The sequence below is a fragment of the Argentina silus genome (genome assembly GCF_951799395.1).
Source record: "Argentina silus genome assembly, chromosome: Y".
Classification (NCBI taxonomy): Eukaryota; Metazoa; Chordata; class Actinopteri; order Argentiniformes; family Argentinidae; genus Argentina; species Argentina silus.
The window spans coordinates 45,694,549-45,719,693 of NC_139654.1; the positions used below are offsets into that span (position 1 = coordinate 45,694,549).

A 25,145-nucleotide genomic window follows, 5' to 3' on the forward strand; every position below is an offset into this window, starting at 1 on the left:
GTCATCAAACTAGATGGAGCTATCCGCATGCAGCCCTGAGAGAGAGTGAGTGTGTGTGTGTGTGTGTGTGTGTGTGTGTGTGTGTGTGTGTGTGTGTGTGTGTGTGTGTGTGTGTGTGTGTGTCTGTGTGTGATCCAAGGTATACCACTGTGACAGCTCCGATGTGTGTGTGCATGTGAGGTGTGTGTTCATGTCTGGTACTCCAAGCTCTGCTGTACTGTACGCTCCATGCAGTTTTGTTTTGTTTTGTAAACTGATCCAGTAATAAACTTCTAATGAGTCTGAGTCTCTCCTCCTCTGTGTCTGTGTAAAGTGAGGTCAGTAGGAGCTAATAGGACAAATGAAACAAGAATGAGCCCCTATGAGGCAAGTGTACCTTCATTTGTCCTATTAGAAGTGAATAGAACGCCTGGACACAGGAAATGCTAAATGCTAAAGCTCTCATAACATCACACCTGCACCAGTGTATAGCTTTATGTACATGTCATCCACAACATTTGAGTGAAGGGAAAGGGAAGCACACATTTCTTTTGGAATGGAAAGGAGTCGAGGTACAGTATCTTGGTATACACACGTTTGCTCCAGTTTTGTACCCATTGACTCTGACCCTGTTTGTGTAAGAGGCTAGGGCTGACCCATTCTGATTCAAGATGTTTGTGTAAAAAAGGTATTTATTGCATATATTGTCCACTAAAAAGCAGATGATGGTACAAGTGTAAGGGACCAAGTGCTCCAACCTCAGTCTAGCCTGAAGATCATTCCATATCTAAGGAGCACAGCAGCTAAAAAGTTCTTCTCAATTCTGTAATCACTTGAAGGACATTAAATAGTAACAAGCTGCAAGTTTGATCGCCACTAAGTCGCCATAAAAGCAATGATGTGAGGTAAAATGGGAGTTTTAAAAGAACTGCTTTATATACAGATGAAATCCAATGATAAGCCCTTCTCAACGTCAAAGAATCCCAACCCACAGACTGATACAAAAGACAATGGTGGGTACAGAAAACATGCCTACAAATGAACTGATAAATGAAGTGATAAATCGGGTCTAGTGGTTTAAGAATTGAGGCTGTCGTGTGATTTTAAATTGTGTCACCATAATCACGGACAGGGAGGAGCGTTGCCAAGACAATCTTCCTCCTATTATCAAAGGTGAAGCAAGACATTTCTTTACAAAACAAGTACAAGTCTAACTCGCAAACTCTTGATCACTTTTTCAACATGTATTTTAAAAGTGTATCATCTATCTAAATGCCCAGGTACTTATAATGGGGAACTTGTTCAGTTTGGGTTCTTTTCAGGGTACAAATATGTTGATCATTGTAATCAATATTATGGGATATAGAGAAAAACATAACAGACCTCATGCATACCTCTTCAAATTAAGGTTTACCCAGATTGTTTCTAATCTAACCCATGTGCATACATGTGCCATGTTTTTTCTTCCTCAACTTGTAAATGTAAAAAACACAAACACCACCACTTTGTCTTTTTGTGGTGTTAGGAATACAGACCTCACAGATAAAAATGTTTTGATAAAGGTCATAAACCGAAACGTCGACACAATAAATAAGCAGAGGTAACAATCGTGTGTGCAGGAGTATTCATTTTTTTACATTCCTTTTCTTCCTAAACTCATCATCACTCAACATAGTTTACAGCTATGCAACTTGTAAAATACAGCATTTCAAACATGACACACAGTTTGCCTTTGAATATGACTTTAATGAAAGAGAATTGAAACGGCAAGTGTAGTTATAGTGGTAGTATGCAGGGTAGTTATTGTGGTAGTAAGTTCGGGATAGTTGTGGATTTCCAGAATTGTCTCTGTGTTGAAATATCTGAAAGAGAAAAATTGTCTTATCATTTGTATAGATAAAATCTAAATTATTTTGAGGTGATTTGAGAAGCCAAAAGGATCATAATTAGAATGCTCTGTAAGCAGATAATGGAGGGCATACCTGTATTTTGTTTCCCTTTATGGAAAGCCCTCTCCATGCTCTCTCTGGCAAACTCCAGGTTCGCCGCCATTACTCTTTTCTTTTCAGTCTTCTCCTTCTCTCTCTCCATTTCTGTCTTCATCCTCTTCACGACATCTTCTGTAATCTTTGTCATCAACTCTTTCACTTCCCTCTCCCTCCTTTCCACCATATTATTTATCATCCCATCCATCTCTTCTCTCATGCGTTTAACGTCATCTTCTTTCTCCTTCAGGATTTTCTCCATCTCTTTCTCGACCACTTCTACTCTCTTCATTGCCTCCAACTCCTTTTTCATCCATTCAATATCCTTTTCTTTCTCCTGTTCATTCCTGTTTCTCTGTCTCTCCTCCTCTGCCCATTTCATCACCTCCATCCTCTCTTTCACTTGTTTCACCTCCATTTCTTTCTCCTCCAGGATTCTCTCCATCTCTTTCTCGGCCTCCTCTACTCTCTTCATCGCCTCCAACTCCTTTCTCATCCATTCAAAATCCTTTTCTTTCTCCTTCTCACTCCTGTCTCTCTCTCTCTCCTCCTCTGCCCATTTCATCACCTCCATCCTCTCTTTCACTTGTTTCACCTCCATTTCTTTCTCCTCAGGATTCTCTCCATCTCTTCTACTGTCTTCATACCCGCCTCCATCTCCTTTCTCATCCATTCAATATCGTTTTCTTTCTCCTTCTCAATCTTCTCCTTCTCCCTCTCCATCTCTGTCTTCATCCACTTCACGACATCTTCTGTAATCTTTCTCATCTCCTCTTCCACTTCACTCTCCCTCCTTTCCAACATATTCTTTATCACATCCATCTCTTCTCTCACATGTTTAACGTCACATTCTTTCTCCTCCAATATTCTCTCCATCTCTCTCTCCACCTCCTCTACTCTCTTCATCGCCTCCAACTCCTTTCTCATCCATTCAATATCCTTTTCTTTCTTCTTCTCATTCCTGTCTTTTTCTCTCTCCTCCTCTGCCCATTTCATCACCTCCATCCTCTCTTTCACTTGTTTCACCTCCATTTCTTTCTCCTCTAGGATTCTCTCCATCTCTCTGTCGACCTCTTCTACCCTTCTCTTCATCACCTCCATTGTTTCGGTCTCCTTCTCACTCATCTTTAATCTCTCTTCGCTCTTCTTTACCTCCTTCTCTCTCTCCTGCACCACCCTCTCTCTCTCCTCCACCTCCTTCTCTCTCCTCTTCATCTCATTTCTTGTTTTTTCCATCTCCCTCTGGAAAGTCTCCTCCATCTCCTTTGTCACTTTCTCCACCTCCTCCACCTCTTTCGCCTTTATTTCCAACTGGACAATCCTCTCCTCCAAATCCTTTTTGTTATTTTCCTGCGTCTTTTGAATGCAACTGAGTATTGCATTGCATTCATTCACTTTCTCAGTGTCTCTATCCAACACTTTCCTCTTCCTCTCCATATTATCTTTAAGATGGTTGACTATCTTCCTCTTCCTCTCCACCATTTCTCTGTCCTTGTCCACCATTTCTCTGTCCTTGTCCACCCTCTCTCTCTCCTCCATCAGCCTCTCCTTCTCTGCATCGGTGTGCTCCTTCACCTTATGCAGAAGGTTTTGGGCTCCCTCCACCTCTTCCGCTCTCACCTCTTCCTTTCTTTCTTTAGCCACTCTGGCCCTCTCTCTCGTGTGCCTGGCCCGTCTTGATGTCCTCTGTGGGAGTGGGGTGTAGGCTGCGAAAGCTGCCGGTCCTGCTGCCTCCATCATCAGGGCAGCCTGATCCTCTTTACACTCCTGTGGACATACAGTGAACACACTACAGGTGCAGTCTCGAGAATGTCTCTATGAATGTATTTGTCTTTTCTGAGTATAAAACCATTCAGTTGTCTCCAGTGATCTTTACATATTGTCTATGTTTAGCCATCCTGAATGGGGTGAGTGGGTAGTTATCAAATACAGTAGCATAGGGCTTTGAAACTTCCTGATGGAGATGACAGACACAATGACAGGGAAACGTCAAGAAATATGATTGTGTTAGATAACAGGCTTCCCTCGCAAAGAGATTGCGGTACCTCACAATGTTCTCAAGAATAGGCTGTTGCGTTCCCAATTTCCCAAAAGGGGTTCTCTAGTTTTGCCTTTAAAAAAGGCCTACATCTACCTTTTATTCAACATATCCGACACAATTTATATTGCAAATTATGTAGGCCTGTACAGTAAGTAATTGTAGGCCCTTTGCAAAGTCAACTTACGACTTACTTAAGGAAAGGTCCTGTCGATTAAGACCTATTAGTGCCAACTATGTTTGGTTATATTTTAGATAGGGCCTACCTGAAAACATCAAATTAACCATTTTGATATTGTTCTGTCAATCATCGTTCTTCGATAGTCCCTCCTCTCTTGGTTATTTGCGTTTGTCAAGCTAAAAAGAGAATCTGTCTCGTTTTAATGTTGATCTTTAAAATGGTTGATTTTGCAGCCACATTTCTCTCTGTAACAACGATTGAGCTCGTCCCGTTTCACTTTTTAGGCTGTTACGCTGCTCTTTCACTGACAAACAGCTGTTTTTGGAATTGCGCCCTCACCGAAATTACCGCGATTTGACTTGATGTTGGGATCAAACTGTCTGCCGAGTCGGATGAATTACTTCACAGCGATCTAACAACAAAGTGTAGCCAATTAAGAGTATTTCTTTGCAGTAGGTCTAGGTCCTGATTGTGGGGGAAATGTTGCTTTGAATTGTAGGCTACTTTGACTGGACGATAACATACGAATACAAACAAGTGTACAGTAACATGTTGTCACCACGGATGATAGAGCTTGATTTGATTAAATTTGATTAATTTTCAGCCCTGCTTCTTACACCTTTGCGTTTACTTGAAGGCAGTTCACGGACTTGAGGTAGGCTGAAAATATACAGGAGCTTGTAGGCCTAGTGCTTATTCGATGAAGGTAGGGTGGATCTGCGCGAAGCCCACACATCGTGTCGCTCACCGGCCCCGCAGCCCACAGATCGACCGGCCCACCAGCAGCCATGGCACAGCCCTTTACACAACATTTAGGCAGCACCCCCTCTCGAAAGATACATCCTACGTCCTTGGACATTTGGCCCAAGTATTGGGGCAATTTAATATAAAGTATTCCCGTTTATTTAAACTAAAATAGAGCAAGGCAAACTTACCTGCGGCGGGTCCCACCAGTTTTTCTCCATTGTGTTGAAATGTAATTGAATCTATTTCCACTAATGAGCGTAACACATTACAAATGACAACCAGCAAAGGCTATTTGACAACAACTGGAGGTTCAAGTGACCAAAGTGACTTTTACATAAATTTACGTCATTGCTAGCAGCGTCATCAAGACAACAGCATTATGACGCAGGAGATATTTATTTGATTACAGATATGCTCATGTTGTTTCTTGGAAAATATACGTCGTTGGGATTAATCATCATCATATTATTAATTAATAGACAAAACACAGACATAGATATAGGTATATAGATCAGTGGTAGGGGCTCGGGGTCGTTTCTGGACATGGCCCTCCATTGTAATTTACATTTACATTCATGGCATTTAGCAGACGCCTTTATCCAAAGCGACTTACAACAATACATTTGTTTAAGTAATTGAATCATCTATCCAACAGTCATCATAAGACAAAGTAATCAATGCTCACACCAGGGGCCATAGGCAGTCGGCTATTTCATTTTATTTGTATTAGCAGGAGAGAACTTGTACAAGGGGGGTAGCGGGGATGAAGAGGTCTCTGGGTGGGGTTGGGGTTAGGGTTAGTATAGGGGGGGGGATAAATGGAAAACATACTCGTGGTTCAGGTATTAACTGCCAATGAACTTAGTTGGAACAATACAAATTACAATGTAAAACAATAACAATATAATATCAACATTTCAGTATTATATCAAAATAATGATTTAGAAATATGGTACAACCTGTGAGCTGCCTGGTTGCCTTGGCAACGGTAAACTACAGCGCTGTTCATCAGCGGTTCGGGCTCTGGCTCTAACCGTCTACCTTCTCTTAACCGTTAGGAGAAAACGAAGAAAAACAAAGAAAATGTAAACTACAAAACACTCTAACATTAAATCCTACACATACATCTGTATCAGTGGAGTCAGGCAAACGTTACACCAGACTCCCTTCGACATGTTTTGTCAGGTGTCATTTGACAACAACCACTCATCGTAAACGGCAAGCTAGTGCTAACTCGTCCTCGTTTAGGATACCAAGCTAGCGCAATTACCGCTAACAGACTACAAACTTCATATGCTACTATGCATAACGGTACACTAAATAGAAAGCCTACATTAATGACAAACTGTATTAATGCTTATGCTTAAGAATAAATGGAAAACACACTAGTGAGTCGTCTGGTCCTCAGTCTTTACAGGTATTAACTGCCAACTGAAGAACGCAGCGCAAGCCACAGCTTATATACCCGCAGGTGATCTAGTGCCTTTTATACTCCAAATAGAAATGCGTGAAATTGAATGGGGGGAGTCTGTAAACATGCAAGATAAAGTGCATACATATAAAATAACACATTTACGTAAGTGGCCAATTACATATAAATATATTATGTGCCACATAAACAGTGGAAAAAGCAGTGAAGCCCTTAGCAGACATAGGGGAAAATGTACAGTATATACAAACATGTACAGGAGCAGGACGTATTGTGTCTCTGTTAACACAGTTGTGTCATGTGTAATTGTGTTAAATGATCCATAATAAGTGCTGTCCAGTTTCCTCTATATTATATATAACATGGTGAATAACTCCCCGATATTTCTTTAAGGCCAATATCAGATATGTCTGTCAAGCTCTAATTACAATGAGCTGTCCTCCCATTTCTACCTCCATCAGCCTCCTGTTGCACAGTAATGAGTGATAAAGACACCTGATGACAAGGATGAGAAATGTAAAGATCACGGTTTCATCCAAGGCCCATCTACCTTTCATTCAAATTATGCTAAGATTATTATCATTGGTGATTTTAACCTACATGTGGACAATGAGACTGACTCGACAGCCATGGATTTGATGAATCTCTTGAATTCTACGGACTTTATTCAGCGAGTTACTGGGCTCACCCATAACCACTGCCACACCCTGGACCTAGTGATTACAAAGGGTCTTACTCCTGTTGCATCCTCTATTATTTATCTAGCCATGTCGCTGAGCAGATGAGATTCATGATGATGAATATGAATAGTACACCATCAACAGCTTCCTCCTGTGATAATGATTTATTAACCAGCTTCAACACCAAACTAAGGGCAACTATCGACTCTGTAGCACCAGTCAAACAGTTTGATTGATTTCCTGGTGAAATGCATTGCGGACATATGGATGTCACAGAACTAGTCATTCGAGCAAAAACCAGGTAGGACACTCCATTTTAACCCTCGTATTGTCTTCACTTTTTGGACCCTTTGGAAGTCTTCGGGTCAAATTGACCCGGGACATTATTGGGGCTTTAAAAGCAATACAAAAATACAAATTTCCATTCAAAACTCTTTAACATATATTGTCTTTATCTCAATTCCAAACAATATAGATAACATGTATGATTAATATTTGCAATTAATCTCTGCTAGATCATATTTAACAGTGGAAGTGTAATTCGTTTTTTGTGATAAAGTTATAATTTATGTAAAAAATCTGCTATAATAAGGACTTGGGTGGAATGCTTATCTCTGAAAAGTTGAAATGAAACAATGTTTTCATTGATGTTTATTATTTTTGAGGAGATATTCTCATTTGATTTTCATCTTTATCTTATTATAATCAAAGCTGTGAAAAGCAAATACAGGTGATGAACGACAATAGAAACACAAGAACCAAACTTAGATCGATTTAGTCACTGGATATGAAATACATCTCTCAAAAATGTCTCAAAAATAATTTGAGATGATTTACAATAAATAGAAACACAAAACATGAACGAAATGTACACTGCTTTATTCACCGTCAATGAAATACAGTACACTGAAAAATACATCTTTCAAACAATTCTGAAATAATATTGGATACATACAATTTGAGAGTATGTGTCCTACAGATGTACTTTTAGCAGTTTCTGCATGTGGTTTGTGTCTTTGAGTCCTTTGAGGGTTCACACACCTCGCTGTGCTTCCTCTTGTTGCCACCAGCTGCAATCTAGAATAATGAAAATACTTTATTAGTTCAGGATTTTTTTCCCACCACATCTTCTAATAGTCAATTTCAATTTGACCCACATACATACAGAGATACTCAGAAACATACACACACACACACACACACACACACACAGATACATGCACACATAAACAACAACAACAACAGGACACTTACTTCAGGCACTGGAGGTTGTGGTTGTGTGGGTCGTGCAGGTGGGACAGCAGGAGCCTCCTCCACCCTCCTCACTATGGCTAGAGAAGCTGGGTTCCTGGGCACATGTTGTCTCCTCTGTATGTGCGGTGTCACCAGTGCGCATAAGCATCACATTTTTGCCCTTTTTGGGTATGTAGGATACCAGGGCCATGTTGGCCATAAACACAAAGTGGGAGGAATGGACTGGCTTGTTCGTTACAGTTAGAAGCTGAGGTGGGAGCTCTGTCTTATTTTTTCTGACTGTTCCACCCATTGTCAGCTTTCTTTTGAGAAGTTCCTGTCCCGGGCTGTACGATGTGAAAAAATTATCCCAAGTGATGTTGTGGCCACTGAGGCCCTGTGACATATCCAGTACCACCCGTGTCCCCTGGTGTCTCTCAGGGTCTCCTCCCTCTGGCTTCCCAGAATGTTTTGTAACAACATTGTGCAGATTCTGTGTGTGTGTGTGTGTTTGTATGTGTGTGAGTGAGTGTGTGTGTGCATGTTTCTGTGAGTCTGTGTGTCTCTGTGTATATGCGGGTCAAATTGACCCGAAGACCTTGTGAAGGACATAAATGTGTAGGGGGGGTATAGCATGTGCACTCAATGATTTTTTTTTCTTTGACATGTTCTTCACAGTAAATAAGCCAAGGCCATGGAGTTTCAGGTTGAAAAAATGTTTCCTTGTATATTTTTTCTTCAAGTAAAAATTTAAAACGGGTCAATTTGACCCGAAGACCACACAAGGGTTAAAAAGCGTGTTTTCCGAACCAAAACAGCGTTTGTAAATGACATATTTATTTCAAGGGATCTCGTTCCCTGATCGCTACCGATTAAAGATAGTCATTACAACCTTTAGGAAGCTTTTAAAAAGGTTGAATATTACATGGACCTTTACAGAACACAGCTGTAAAGGTGCAACCTTTCCTCTCCCAGGCTGACACTGAATGACAAATGCATGCTTGTATTACTAGCAGCCTTGATTACTGTAACACTCTCCTGTCTGGTTGACCAAAGAAAGCTATTGGCAAATGATACAGATTGCAGCAGCACGAGTCAGATGGAGAGCACATATCATACAAGTCTCTGCACTGATAACCTGTTCGTTTTATAATTTATTTTAAGATAATTGTATTAGTTTAGAAATCACTCTATGGTCACGCACACCACTGCATGTCAGACATGCTTTTAAGGTATATACCCTGTAGATCCCTCAGGTCCTCAGGTACTGGCCTTTTAACTATTCTGAAGATTCCAACAACACCTATCTACTTCCTGTTTCAAATGAATAATACTGGGCAGAAGTCTGCACAGGGATGCTACAGACACATTAGCACACTGCAAAATACTGTCACCTATCTAACCATCTGTTCCAAAGCAATAGTAATAGATACTGTAGGAGTCTGCAGTGCACAGGGGTTACACACTCATCAGTACCCTCTAAAATACTGTCACTATCATATTTCCTGTTCCACATGAATAGTACTATATAGGAGTCTGCAGAGGGGTTACCTTGTTGGGAAACAGTGTCTATCTCCTCCTGCAGCTTGGTCATAATGTGAGGGCTGGTTGCCAGATTGTAGGCCAGGAAGGACAGAGAGCTACTGGTGGTCTCATAGAGTGTTTCCACAGTGTAATGAAATCGATAGCTTCATTTATTAAGCACAAAATGATTGAGACTGAAAGCTATATGGAGGCAGTTGTACCGACTGTGAGGAACAGTGAGCTGAAGATGTCAAACTTGAGCATTTTCTTGATGTTGGTCACAAAGGGGTCAGAGGGGTTGTGGAGGGAGTCGATGTCGACACTGAATGAAGTGCTGACGACCACATCCATACTGTATGGTCCAAAGAACCTGGAACACAACCACAAAATCTTTGACCACCAGAACCACAACCACAAAATTAAAGGGGGAGTTCACTGAAATTACAAATTCACCTTATCTTCTCGGAGAGAAATACTCACTCTTTTAGTTCAATGGGCTCTTCGTTATCGGCCGTCTTCTTCAGATTGCTGACCAAATTACCAGAGTGCTGCTTCATGATCCCGAACATCTGAGTTGGGAAGGATACATGGAAAAATATGATGATTGATACATGGATTAATATGTGCAAAACATGGGTTAATATCATGTTTGAAACAGGAATTATTTTAATGTTTATATAGCCTGAGAATATACATTCATACAGGATACATTATGTATATAGTCAAGGAATAAGTGACTCCAAAGATGAACTATTATTCTAAACTCTGTCATCTGACCACTGAACTTATCTAAGATAAGATTAAATATACTTTGTTGTCCCGGATGGAAATTTGTCTTAGACAATTAAAGTTGCTGCTTCACACAACAACAAACAACAATGAATACACACTATACACATAGTACAAATCACATAAACACACACACACACGTCAGAGTTGTTAGTCATTCATTTATTTGTGTTGTTGGAATGAATAAAAGAAGGAGAGGAGAGATGGGACTGTACCTCTTTGATCCGCCCACTGGTGAAGGAGGGAGACAGGACACTGCGGATCCGTCTCCATGCATCATCCTCAGCGATAAACACGGCGTCATACAGAGGCCCGTTGAGATAGAAATTCTAGAAAAATAACAATGATTATATACTGCAAAATTAACCGAATATTAATAATGCTATAATAACAATGATATTATCTATTTAATGAGCCCTTATGTTTTTTTCCCCATACAACAACTTCAATTTAGCGTATTACCCTCCTGTTAGTGAAAAGGGAGTAGCATTCCTTGATGAGGATGGTTTTGATCATGGCTGTGTCCATGATACACAGGACGGGCTGACGGCCATCATAGATCCTACAGACCAGCAAAAACAAAGATAGTTAGATATACACTCACCCAACACTTTATTAGGAACACTATACTAATACTAGGTAGAGCCTCCCTTTGCTCTCAAAACAGCCTCAATTCTTCGTGACATTGATTCCTTTGAGATTCTGGTCAATGATGACATGATTGCATCACGCAATTCCTGCACATTTTTCAGGTGCACTTTCAAGATGTGAATCTCCCGTTGTGCCACATCCCAAAGATGTTCTATTGGATTCAGATCCGGTGACAAGGAAGGCCACTGAAGAACACTGAACTCATTGTCATGTTCATGAAACCAGTTTAAGACGACTTTTGCTTTGTGACATGGTGCATTATCATGCTGGAAGTAGCCATTAGAAGGTGGGTAAATTGTGGCCATGAAGGGATGCACATGGTCAGCAACAATACTTAAATAGGCTGTGGCATTCAAGCAAATATACCGTAGATAGAGACAGACAGACCCATCACAGATCCTGCACTCTTAGAACCAAAAAGGGTTCTTCTTCCACTGTCCCTTTGAAGAAACCTTTTGGGTTCCATGTAAAACCCTTTCCACAGAAGGTTATACAGTACCGTGCGTAAGTAATGGGACAGTGAAGCATTTTTTCTTCTGTTTGGATTTGAAATAAAAACGTAGAGATTTTTATTTTTTATATAATGTACATATTGGTTTATCATTCAGAAATTCCAACACTTTTATGCATAATCCCCCTATTTCAGGCTACACAAAAGTGATAGGACAATTGGCTTGACAAGTGTGTTCGTCAGGTGTGTTCCGTCACATAATTTGTGCAGTCTGCTATTGGTGTCTTGTCAACATGAGGACCAAAGAGATGTTATTGAAAGTCAGGGAAGCCATTATGATGCTGAAATATCAGAAAAAAAATAAACATAGCCAAAACCTTAAACCTACCAAAATCAACAGTTTGGAACTTCATTTAACTTCATTAAAAGGAAAGAAAGCACTGGTGAGCTCAGAAATCGCAAATTACCTAGTAGGCCAAGGAAGACTTCCAGTGGATAACCAAAGAATGCTCACCATAATTGAGAATCATTTATTTACATCTTGTCAGTCCAAGTACAAGTAAATGGCTCCAAACTCATTGGACAGCATTTCATCATACAGCAGGACAATGACCCAAAACATACTGCCATAGGAACTAGGGAATTTTTCAGGGCCAAAAAGTGGAAAGTTGTTGACTGGCCAAGTCAGTCTCCAGATTTAAATCCTATAGAACATGCATTTCATTTGCTCAAGAGGAGACTTAGGGCAAAACATCCTAAAAAAACAACAACAGTCGCTGCAACATAGCATTACCAGAGAAGATACCCAGCGTCTGGTTGGGTCAATGGGTCACAGACTTTTGCACTTTTGCATACAAAGGATTGGGGACCAAATACTAAACATGAGTGCTTAATTTAGACATTTGATAATGCAAAAGAAGGAAAAATGCTTGGGCACCAAAATGGCTAGAGCCAGCCCTGATTAACAGAACCTTTATCGAGCGCACAACATCACATTAATGCCCATAGGAAGAATGAGAATAGAGTATCAACAAAATAACCAATTTAACACAATTTAAAACAACATACGTCTGTAAGTTTTAACCATACGTTAACGTGCGTCAAGGACAACGCGGGAGAATGATGCCCGTGATGGGCCTAACCCAAAACTCAAAGAATATCTCGCTGTCCCTCTCCTTAAATATCATTCCCAACAAAGGACAAGGTGTTAGATACATTACAATAGCAAAGGAATTGACAAATGGTGAAAGCTGAAAAATCTGAAACATAGTCAAAACCTTAGACTTGCCAAAATCAAGCACTGATGAGCTCAGCAATCGCAAATGGCTGAGGATTCACTGCAAGATGCAAACCACTAGTTATTCTTAAAAAGGATAGTCGGGTTACAGTTTGCTAAGAAGTACCTAAAAAGCCTGCAGAGGTGTGGAAAAAAGTCTTGTGGACAGATAAGATGAATATTATCAGAGTGATTGCAAGAGGAAAGTTTGGAGAAAAAAGGATCTGCCCAAGGTTTACAGCATACCATCTCATCTGTGAAACATGGTGGAGGGGATGCTATGGTTTGGGCATGTATAGCTGCCACTAGAACTTGCTAACTTATCATAATTGATGATGTTACTGCTGACAGTAGCAGCAGAATGTATTCTGAAGTGTACAGAAATATCTTGTCTGGTCGAGTAAAAGCAATGCTTCCAAATTCATTGGATGGCGCTTCATCATACAGTAAGACAATGACCCAAAACATACTGCCATTGGAGCTCGGGAGATTTTCAGGGCGAAAAAGTGGAAAGTCCTTGACTGGCCATGTCAATGTTTGGATTTAAATCCTACTGAACATGCATTTCATTTTCTGATGGTAAGATTTTGGGCAAAAAGACCTGGCAAAAAGATGGCTGGCCTGGCAGAATATCACCAGAGAAGATACCCAGCACCTGGTGGGGTCAATGGGTCCCAGACGGTTATTGCATACAAAGTATTGTCAACCAAATACTAAACATGAGTGCATCATTTCGACCATGTATACCAATACTAGACAAAAGAAAAGAAAAGAATCTAGCAAAAGCAAACTATGTTCTGACAGGGTTTGACTCATCTAATACGACATCAGATCTGGATAGGTTCCTTGATTTCCTCTGAAAGGTGACATAGGCATGAAAACATGTACACAACATCAAGAAGAAACCATTGATTAAAGCCAAATCAATTGACAGAGGCATGGCAGAAAATGTGTGTTGTCTCTTTAAAAGAAATGTTAAAAATCTCTTTGTTTTCCCTGAATGAAACAAAGCACAGGTGTTTAAAAGGCCAGCCCCACCCCTGATTACAATGATCCACACATGGAGACAGCCAAAGCAACATAGATCAATAAGACATCGCACATGTCACACCAGAATGTGTGTTGGCAAGAGTGTGCCCTTATAGCCAGGATCCACTCAACCACCTCTCTGGTCACATCTCCCTGATGTTGGTTATGAAGAACTTTATGAATGTATTTAAATGTATTTAATATTAATTATTGCCTTGGTTTATACTCGCTTCGGAATTGTAGGACTTTTGTACGAGCAAACTGCTGAATATCTTCTCATAGATACACTGTGCTTAGCATGTACTGCTGAAGATTATGTTAATATTATGTTAAGATTTAAGTAGTCTCGTTCCCAGACACTTCCGCCCAAATGCCCGAAAGGTCTGTTGGACCAATGCGTTAAACTTCATTGGCTTTCATTAAGCCAAGAGCAAGAGCGTCAAAAACAGGGACGGGGCATAGCCATTGGCTTTACCTCGGATCAATCATCTTCCACAGCACATTCCACACATTTCTGATAAGAAGCTACACCTTGCAGCCGTGTGATTAGCTGAAATCAAATAATAACAAGTACTTTAATCAGTAATCACCCTACGGCCAGGTTTGAGTCGTCGTTATTCCAGACTTATATGCGCTGTGAGCGATAGCCTGAGGACGAGGTTAACATTTAGGTAACCTGCGAATAACCTCATGCACGAGAAAATAAAATAAGCTTAATTGCTACATGGCCTGTTAATTTCCATGCTCATCTTTGATGTCAAGAACCTATGTGGTACTTTTTAGGGGGGGGGGGGGGGGGGGTTATCAGAGAGAGACCCTACCACTCCAAAAAGGTGGCTTATTTGGCTAATTTCAAGTGCCCTAATTGCCAATTAAAAATGGGTAGCCTTTTAAAAGGGGCAATCCTTCATATATCCCACAATTCAACACCAATCTGTTCTCTGGAAAAATGAATAAAACATGAAAATATTGGGTTTATGCCCTAACCATTTTTTGTAAATTTGGGGCTAGACACTTCACCCATTTTCACCACATTTACATTTAAATTTTTGACATTTAGCAGATGGGCCATTGGTAGTCACAATGCTTTTTAAAAATGCTTTACATTAGAGGTACTGTACAGGTGGGTAGTGGAAGGTGAAGAGGTATTTAGGAGGGACAGTCAAGATGTAGCCTGAAGAGATGGGTCTTCTATCTACGGCGGAAGATAGGTAGTGACTCTGCAGTCCTGACCGCACTGGGAAGCTCGTTCCACCACCGGGGTGCCAAGACAGTGAAAAGCCGTGACCAACTAGCGCAACCACTCCATCCTCTTAGAGGCGGCCAGCCGAGGTGGAAGAACGGAGTGGTCAGGCTGGGGTTTGACATACAGTATGTATTCACCATCAAATGTTGTTCACTTTCCCAAACCCCTGCCTGTGTAAGTAATGGGACAACAAAACATTTTTTGTTCTTTCGGCTCTATACTCCAAACGTTTAGATTTGAAATTAAACAATTATTACAAGTAGAGATTCTCAGCTTTTATTTGACGGTATTTGTGTACACATTGGTTTCACCATTCAAAAATTACCCCACTTTTTATGCATAGTCCCCCTATTTCAGTGTACCCAAAAGTAATGGGACAGACTTATCAAATGTCCATATGAAGCAGTCATGTTTAGTATTTAGTGGACAATCCACTAGTATTTAGTGGACAATAACTGCCTGAAGTCTGCAACCCACTAACCCTACCAGACGCTGGGCATCTTCTTTGGTGATGCTCTGCTAGGCCTGTACTGCAGCCATCTTCAGTTGTTGTTTGTTTTGAGGTCTTTTTGCCTAAATTCTTATCATTAGGGAAATGTAATGCATGTTCAATTGAATTTTAATCTGAAGATTGACTTGGCCAATCAAGATCTTTCCACTAGTTGCTATGGCAGTGTTTTGGCTATGGCATTGTTTTATTGTATGGTGTGGCACCATCCAATGCATTTGGACGCATTTGCTTGCACTCAAGATGTTTCTGTGCACTTCAGAATACATTCTGCTGCTGCCGTCAGCAGGTACAATCATCAATTAAGACAAGTTAACAAGTTCTAATGGCAACTATACATGCCCAAACCTAACACCCCCTGCACCATGTTTCACAGATGAGGTGGTATGCTGTAAATCTTGGGCAGATCCTTTTTTCTCCAAACTTTCATTTTTACGAGACCTCTGCAGGCTTTTTAGGTACTTTTTTTTAGCAAACTGTGACCATCATTTTTGATGATAACTAGTGGTTTTTGATGATAACCGTGTCTTCCTCTTAGTTATAAACAAACCAGAATTAAATGCATAGGTCTATGGATGGATGTTCTCATTGGAACAGCTGGAAGACTTTCTATGCATCCCCGAAAAAACACATGTATGCAAACACACACACACACACACACACACACACACACACACACACACACACACACACACACACACACACACAAACACACAGACACAGGCATGTTTAAGATATGCGTAGCCCATGTTTATTAGTTGACTTAGTTGTGATAGACAGTGTAGTTGTAGATAGTGTAGTTGACTAGTTTAGATACAGCGCACGAAGCAACAAGCAGGTACAATATCAGCACACCTCAGCATTACTACACCCACGTGCTACCACAGGGAACTGGTACCCGCATAGTTAGATATGGCACTGGTCTCACACTAGAGAGAACTGGCATATTCTAGATCATTATACGAGGTAACTAACTAGGAATTATGTCAAACTAGAAAGTGCTCAGTAGTCCCAGGGCTACAAACACAAGCTGGCCAACCCTCCTGCAAACAGGGTGCTAATATTTCTCAATATTAGCTTGTCAAAGCTAGCCAAGGTTCTCAGCTGTCCGGAAACAACAAGTAACTTAGTTAGCCGACCGTCCCAAGTGCTAGCTGTAGCCTACACATATGACCTAGCAAGTTATAATAATAACCTGAGGAATTATTGTTGAGCTAGGGTTCAACAATAACAAAGAATTGAGAGCTCACAGGTTAGCCTGCTAGCTCAGAGAGTTAACAGGTGCTCAGAAGGTGAAAATCGTCGTTGAATGTCGAGCTGAACCGTAGGATTCTATCAGAGACAATCTAATGCCCCGTGAGAATCATAGGCTGAGGTGTAGCCAGCTACAACAACACAACTACAGTACACTTCAGACAGTCAGAGAGTGAAGAGTGGAAAGGATGAAATGGTGCGCTTGGAGCATCTCTTTATTGGGACAGGTGATGGGCGTTGCTATCACTTGCAAGTGTGTACAAGGCGTGATTCTGTGAATCAAGATGTAAATACAGTGCTCTCGGAAAGTATTCAGACCCTTTAACTTTTTCCACATTTTGTGATGTTACAGCCTTATTCTAAAATGGATTCAACATTTTTTTTTCCTCATCAATCGACACACAATACCCCATGATGACAAAGTGAAAACAGGTTTTTAGAAATTGTTGCTAATTTATTCAAAATAAAAAACTGAAATATCACCTTTACATAAGTATTCAGACCCTTTACTCAGTTCTTTGTTGAAGCACCTTTGTCATTATTGCGTATTGTGTGTAGATTAATGATTAGATTAATAATTTAATCTATTTTAAAATAAGGCTGTAACATAACATAATGCGGAAAAAGTGAAGGGGTCTGAATACTTTCAGAATGCACTGTATGTGTCTGTTATAGTCCCATTGTGTGATTGTTATGTGTACTGATTTCTGGCACAGGCCTTAACTGATCCAACAAGTTCACCAATCATCAATGGTTTGATATGAAGTTGATGGATTTTAATGTTACATGCTACACCAGTGCGTGTGTAAAGTGTTGACATTGCGCGGCTGCTGTAGCAGCAACGCAAAATGATTCTTGGAGTGCTTGGAAATGGTATCAATGCTTTTTGGACGCTTAAAAACATATTCAATTAGTTTCATAGTATGGTAAAGTAATAGAAACCTTGATAATAGAAATACATACAATAGTGGTACCTGTATGAAAAACAAAGTGATTGTCCTCGTTTATATTTGGAGGTAGAGGACAAACCCCAACTCTAACATATTCAGACTTGACAAGACTCTCAACATATGTAGAGAATCCATAAATTAGAAGATCCTTGCAGAAACAGACTGGGAGGGCTATTTATTCTGCATCCACACGTGCAACTGGTCACGTTTCTGGTGTAAGAGTAAATACTGCCATCTAGGGTTTAGAGATGGTTAAAAGGAAATGGATACATTATTTTACGGATGTACTTTAGGCCTACGTTTGAGTAATTTAGCAGAAGCTCTTATCCAGAGCGACTTAAAATAAATAGCTACATTCATCTTCAGCTACATACATCTCTGCACCCCCACACGCTCTCAGCCAGGGCCACATCAACAAGGCTTTTGACAGAAAGGCTCGTCCCCTGGTTTGCCTGATTGTGTACCAGCTGAGCCATCAGAGAACATGAGGGTTGGGGCATATCTACATATCTGGAGCCATCGTTCATCTGAAATTAAAAAAGTAACATCAGAGGGGAGTGCTAGGTGAGACAAGAATTGGACAAATTCAACTGAGAGTTGAAGGTCATGGACTAAATGCTATAGTAAAACTAGCAACAATCACCTTCATCTACTTAGTCTATAGGTTCTCTACCATCTCTCTAATCGTCACCATGCTCACCTTCTTCAATGTCTCCCTCTCCTGTTCTAGCTTCTCTTTTTCCAGACTCTGTTTCGCTCTTTCTTCAGCCACCATCACCAGGGCCTCTCTCCTCTTGACTGCCTCCATTTCTTTTTCCATCTGTTTCTTGGCCTTGAGAAATGTCTCCTTCTCCTTCCACATCCCAAGCATTTCTTGCTCCACCTTCTGCCCGTCTCTTTTGATTTTCATCCACTCCTTCTTTATCATTTGCAACTCTGCTCCGACCTTCTCTGTCTTTCTAAGCATCTCCTTTGAGGTCTCCTTCTCCTGCTCTTCCTTCTCTTTTTCCTTGCTCAGTTTAAGTCTTTCTTCGGCCTCCATCACCAGGGCCTCTCTCCTCTTGACTGCCACCATATTTTTCTCCATCTCTTTCTCCATCTGTTTCTTGGCCTTGAGAAATGTCTCCTTCTCCTTCCACATCCTGAGCATTTCTTGCTCCACCTTCTGTCCGTCTCTTTGGATTTTCACGCTCTCCTTCCTCATCATATTTAACTCTGCCTCTGCCTTCTCAGCCTTTCTAAGTATCTCCTTTGAGGACTCCTTCTCTTTCTCAATCTCCATCATGAGGATCTTGATCCCACTGTCCATCTCCTCCCTCTCCCTATTGAACTCATTCCTGTCCTCCTGCAGTCTTTCTGCCTTTCTGGCCAGGATCTCCTCCTCCCTCTGCCTAACTTTTTGGTCCCTTCTCTTTTGTTTCTCATATTCCTCTATCTTTTTCTCAAACTCTGCCTTCTCTGTCTTAATCCTCAATACTCATATATATTTTCACCTCCATTGTTTTTATGCACCTACAGTAGATAGAACACAAACAAAAATGATTGAAATAATCTCCACACACCCATACTATAATGCAACAGGAATGTCAGAAAGATTCCCCAAATGAGAAAGGGATAACAATCTTTGAGTTTGCCCTACTGAATCAGTCAACAAATACCAGTACACCGATTGGCAGCAAAGAAATGTTATTATCTATAATGTGCGTTCGGCTGGCGTCATAATGGGTTTGGAATGACTATCATGGTAATTCACTGCCTAACAACTCTTATCAGCGTTCGATGCAATGGTTCAAAGTGACTTGGTCCTGTCAGAGGCCTATGTTAGAGTCAGCAAAAGCTTCCAGTATGGGTTGGCTGGCTATGTTTGTTGACACGCCTTGAAATATAGCCTACAATTGTGGCCAACAGGTCAAATATCAGTGGCCATATAATGGGCACATTTTATTAACTGGAATCGGCCTGGTACAGGTAGGAGCATATAGGCTAATAAGCAGAAGACCTCGGCAAAATTAAAATAGCCCTAATTCAATTCATGCATTTAGGTCTCTCATAATAATAATAAAAAATATATTTTATTTGGAATGTGTTTTTCATTTGTAGCCGACAATTTCAAATCCTGTGCAGTTGAGTGCAATAGACACACAAACAAAAACACAAACAAAACACTAACAACAACAAGAGGACAGGACCTAAAGGAAGGCCTTTCTAAAGATGTGAGTTTTTAGGCATATAGAAATATCCAACGCTGAATTCGACTTAATGGGAATATCATCTCCTAGTGACAGATATCTCTCAGTGACATTTTTACGCGTCCCTTGTCCAAATGCTGTAAAGGTAGTCGGCCTATGCCGTCTCAAGTATTTACAAATACAAGTGTTATAAATCTATACTATATGTCAACTATACTACATCTCTGGCCTACATTAGCCTACCTCAGTCAGTAGGCTGTGTTAAGCGCCGAATCTTCCGGTTATAATCTCTTTATATCTCACTCTGGTAATACTGATTGCACAGGTTCAGGTTGCGTCTTAGCTCGTTATGCCACTAAACTAAAAGTTCAAGAACTTTGTGTATTATTGCAGAACATTCTCAATTCTGTGTACATATCAACGTCATAATGATACCAATAGCAACGCATTTTGGGTGGAATCCTAACTCCAAATCCGCGTGCGTAAATCTTGCATTCATGTCAATGGGAAATTGATTCGATTTACACGCGGATCTCGAGTTAGGATTCCACTGCAATACACATTTAAGTTTAAGTTCATTTGAATTTATAGTGCATTTTACCCACAATATACGGCTTACACAAAAGTAGCCTACAAGACAAATACAACATTTGAAAAAACATATTGCATAGAATCAAATTTGGGGATATACAGGGTTTTTTTCTTTATAAAGTACATTACAAACATAAAGTCTCATAAAGTACATTACAAATACGAAACAATTATTAGTCATATTTTTTATTAGTAATAATAATAAGTATTTTATATTTAATACAAAATAGATTAAATGGTGAAATTGGTGTGTATAAATATATAAAACTTGACTCATAATCCGTATAGTGCTGTTTTTGGAGTAATTACTAATTACTAGTAATTACTAGTGTGTGCGGACTGCGCTCCCTGTCCCGTCTTTCTGCTGTGGGGCAGCGGAGCACTCTTGCCCCATCGTTGCGAGGGGAACAACGTGAGCGTGTTTGGCGTAAGCAGGGAAAACCTCACGCAAATTATATTGGGTATGAACTCTGCCTAGCAACAGGTGGCGAAAAACTATTAAACGCTAATGTCGTTAACGTGGTCTGACATGACAGGAAATAATCACAAAGCAATTCAGTTCATCTACTGTACGTCTATCGCTAATGCTAGCTAGCTAAAGTTTTCACAATGAATCGTGTAGATTATTTGTTGACCATGCGGTTTAGTACATTGCCTTTGGAAGAGAAGTTGGAGATAAAACGTTTAGGGCCAACAAAAATGGTTTGACAAAAAGAGATGGCTAACCGCTACCACCTCGAAACATGCGCTGTTCTGTTTCCCATGTATGATTTTTGGTGGAGACTATTTGGGCATCGGCTGGATTCAAAGACATTATACATCTGTCAGAACAGAACAGACACCAGCGACTGAACGGCCTTGACATGATTTCCATTGAAAATGCATTGATCCAGGGACATATGGATTTCAACAGTAAAGTCATCGAGAGGTTTGCTGAAGCAACGAACCGCCGCGCTACTTTCCTATTCAAGTGAGCGGGTCTGTTTGGACATGTATGACAAATGGACAATGCGCCGTTCACTGTAGACTATATTGCTTTTGTTTTGTAGTCATTTTAAACGTTATACTGGCTGTGATATAAAGTGGAGGACTAAATGTTACGTATAGGCCTAATATCTAGACAGTTGATGGGCACACTTGTTACTTGTCGCTTTCAGAACCCTGGACTAGGCTCCGGCTGTATATTCATATAGTTCCGTTAATTAGCCTAGCCTACTTTCCGTGATTTAATGTGACTTTTGTAGTGTGTTATAGCCTCTGCACTGATGCTATTTATTTCACATTTAAAATAATACAATTGATAAAACCTGATTAAACTTTCCTACAAGTTAACGATGTGCCGAATGCTTGTATTTTGATTAAACATGCAAGTTATTGAAGACACGTGTCTGTCTCATCTTTTTACTTTGTTGCAGTATAGGCGTTCTGTGTCGCGCTGAAGCGTATGAAGTGTATTCAGTTATGGGGTTTACTGTACATACTTTTTCTCTGCACTGTTCCTGCTGCAGAGGATGCGTAAACGATTTTCCCATGTTGTTTTTTGGTTGTGGTCTGTGTTTATACATTTAGGCTATTAGTTGTATCCTACTTTTCAGTTTTACAAGTCAAATCTTATGACAGATGAGATGGCACTTCAACCGATAAAATGCAGGTACATTTTGACTACTGCTGCACTACGATACCCATAGATAGACCCAATACATTGGTAACTGCACTACTTATACAGCTCATATACTGCTTATACTGTTCATACTGCATTCTATATTTATTCTGCTTATAATGTTACTGTTAATACATATATTGCTTATACTGCACTACTTATACTGCTCATATACTGCTTATACTGCTCATATACTGCTTATACTGCACTACTTATACTGCTCATATATTGCTTATACTGCTCATATACTGCTTATACTGCACTACTTATACTGCTCATATACTGCTTATACTGCACTACTTATACTGCTCATATATTGCTTATACTGCTCTACCTGTATATATTGTTCACATTGCACTTTTCTGCTTTTTTGCACTTCTGGTTAGACGCTAACTGCATTTCGTTATCTTTGTACTTGTACTCTGCACAATGACAATAAAGTTGAATCTAATCTAACACCTATTTATTGTCATGTTTTGATGGCATGTTGTTCATTCTCATGTTATGATTTAGTTTGTGATTATACACACGTTTTTAGCGTGATGATAGAGACCCACTACCAGACAAGTACAAAACATACACAAGTCACATGCAAATCCCTGCACTGCAGACGACAGACAACAACTGTCTCTGTACAACTAGTCCTGGACCTCCACTAATAGACAGATACAAAGAGAGCAGCATACAGTAGCAGCAGAGCCCAGAGGCGAGGCAAGGCAAGGCAAGGCAAGGCAAGTTTATTTATATAGCACATTTCATACACAGAGGCAATTCAAAGTGCTTTACGTAAAATAGATAAAAAGGAAAGAGCATGAAAGAAAAATTAGAATAAAAACGCATAAAAGACATAAAAAAAAGAATAAAAGTCACAGTGCAATTATTAGCGCCAATTTAGTTTCAATTTAAGGCAAAAGCGAAGCCCTTTTTTTTATTTTTTCCCATTTTTGAAAGTAGCCAGTGTTGGGGCTGATCCTAGATCTATGTGTAACATAATAACTGAGAGACCTGCAGCAGGGCAGATCCTCATCACTGGCTGTCTGCTTTGAGCTGGTTGTCGTTGGACTCCTGGCAGCGGAACAGGTCCATCTCAATGGGGATCTGGTGAGAGTTGACACACAGTTAAAGTATGAAGGAACGAGTAAAACAGATGTCAGCGTTACACTATGAATGTTACCTAACACAGTGTCACTGTTACGTTCGGGTAGCATTGCACTATAAATTCAAATAAACTCAAACTCCTGGACAACCTCTCTTGGGTCGACATACATTAAAATGGCCCTATGAAGTCTCGAGGGAGTTTTGCAGAAATACAAATAGCTTTTTTTTAAATCTCACACTTCCATCATTTAGTAGGTAGCCTATACTGAGGATGATTGGCGCCTAGTACTGAAAAATGCAATCTGGGAAATTAAATGGGGAGTACATACTCATGCAGTACGCAAGTACAGAATTGTAGTATGGGGGTTCAAACCCGGGTCTCCCATGTGGAAGACACAAACGCTACTATTAAGCCAAGAGGACATCCTCAAGGTCTGAGGGCGACACTTCAGTTTACATGTCTCAGGCAGGGCTACCTCATCACGCGAGTGTGATTCCAAAATCACCTCTGCTACATATAGAAACGCAACAAAGTCATAGGTACAAAATTATATTTACAATCATTGTATCATTATTTTGTCTCACCTCTGTCTCTTTGCAGACGGTGAAGTTGAACCTCTGTAGAATCTCCACCATCGCCAGTTTCATCAATACCAGAGTGAATCGCATCCCGATACAGTTCCGTGGGCCCAACCCGAACGGCATGTAGGTGTATGGGTCGATGCTCTCCTTGTTCTCCTTTCTGAACCTACACACGGTGTAGGGGTTAAAGAACATATCAATTAAATCACAGTAATATGATGGTTATACATGGTTGAAGAAACCTGTTTGTGTTTGGTCGTCGCATTTAGGTTTGTTTTATGGTTGTTTGTGGAACACTGCTCTTATCGTTGCTGTTGTGATTGATATTGTGGTTGTGGTTAAGATGTGGCCCATTACCTCTCTGGTTTGAACTCCTCTGGGTCTTCCCACACATCGGGGTCACGGTGCAAGGTCCAGATGGGTATCATGACGACCATACCCTTGGGGATGGTGATGCCGCTGATCTCAACAGATTTCTTGGCGACTCTTTCAAGTCGATGGGGTACAACCTGAGAGACTCGTTGATCACGCTGTCTAGATAGTCCATCTGCATCAGAGCCTCGTACTGGATAGGAGCCTGCACAGGGATATTACACTCACATGAGCACTAGTGATTGGTCGTTCACGTAGCCGAAACCCAGAACTAACTATTTTTCGTTGCAAATCTGAAGAGCTGTTTTTGTTTTTGTGTTCTTTTTTTGGGAAATGAACACAGTACTGTACTTATTCTAATCTGCATAGCCTAATTTCATGACACCCGCATAAAGAACGCCATTACTTTCAATGTACGTGTGTAATAGTGTCTTGCTTTTTTGTTATACATGAATAAACAAAAAAATCGCTAAATAATGTTATCTTGATAGTTAGAAGAAAATACATTTAGATTCCACTGAACAATGTAAATGATAGATGTACACAAGGATCAATCAGAAGTCAAAATGCCACTAAACTGGGCTGCTTTTAGTGGATTGACTGCTTGGAATACTGAATGTGCTACAGTCTATTATTTCCTATCACAGTCGACAGACTACAAGAAAACTGTCAGGTGGTTCAAATGTGAATAACTTGGTATCCA

At 40.3% G+C, this 25,145-nt stretch overlaps 1 pseudogene across 1 annotated transcript in view; it reads right to left on the reverse strand.

The window, feature by feature from the left end:
• Positions 1-24,662, reverse strand: part of LOC310824153 — a 43,815-nt pseudogene extending 19,153 nt beyond the window's left edge. The window contains exons 1-2 of the transcript in view: positions 24,428-24,662; positions 24,074-24,236 (exon numbers count right to left, since the gene is read on the reverse strand). The product of the transcript in view is annotated as an uncharacterized misc_RNA (transcript). The remainder of the gene's footprint in view (positions 1-24,073; positions 24,237-24,427) is intronic.
• Between the last annotated feature and the right edge of the window lie 483 nt (positions 24,663-25,145).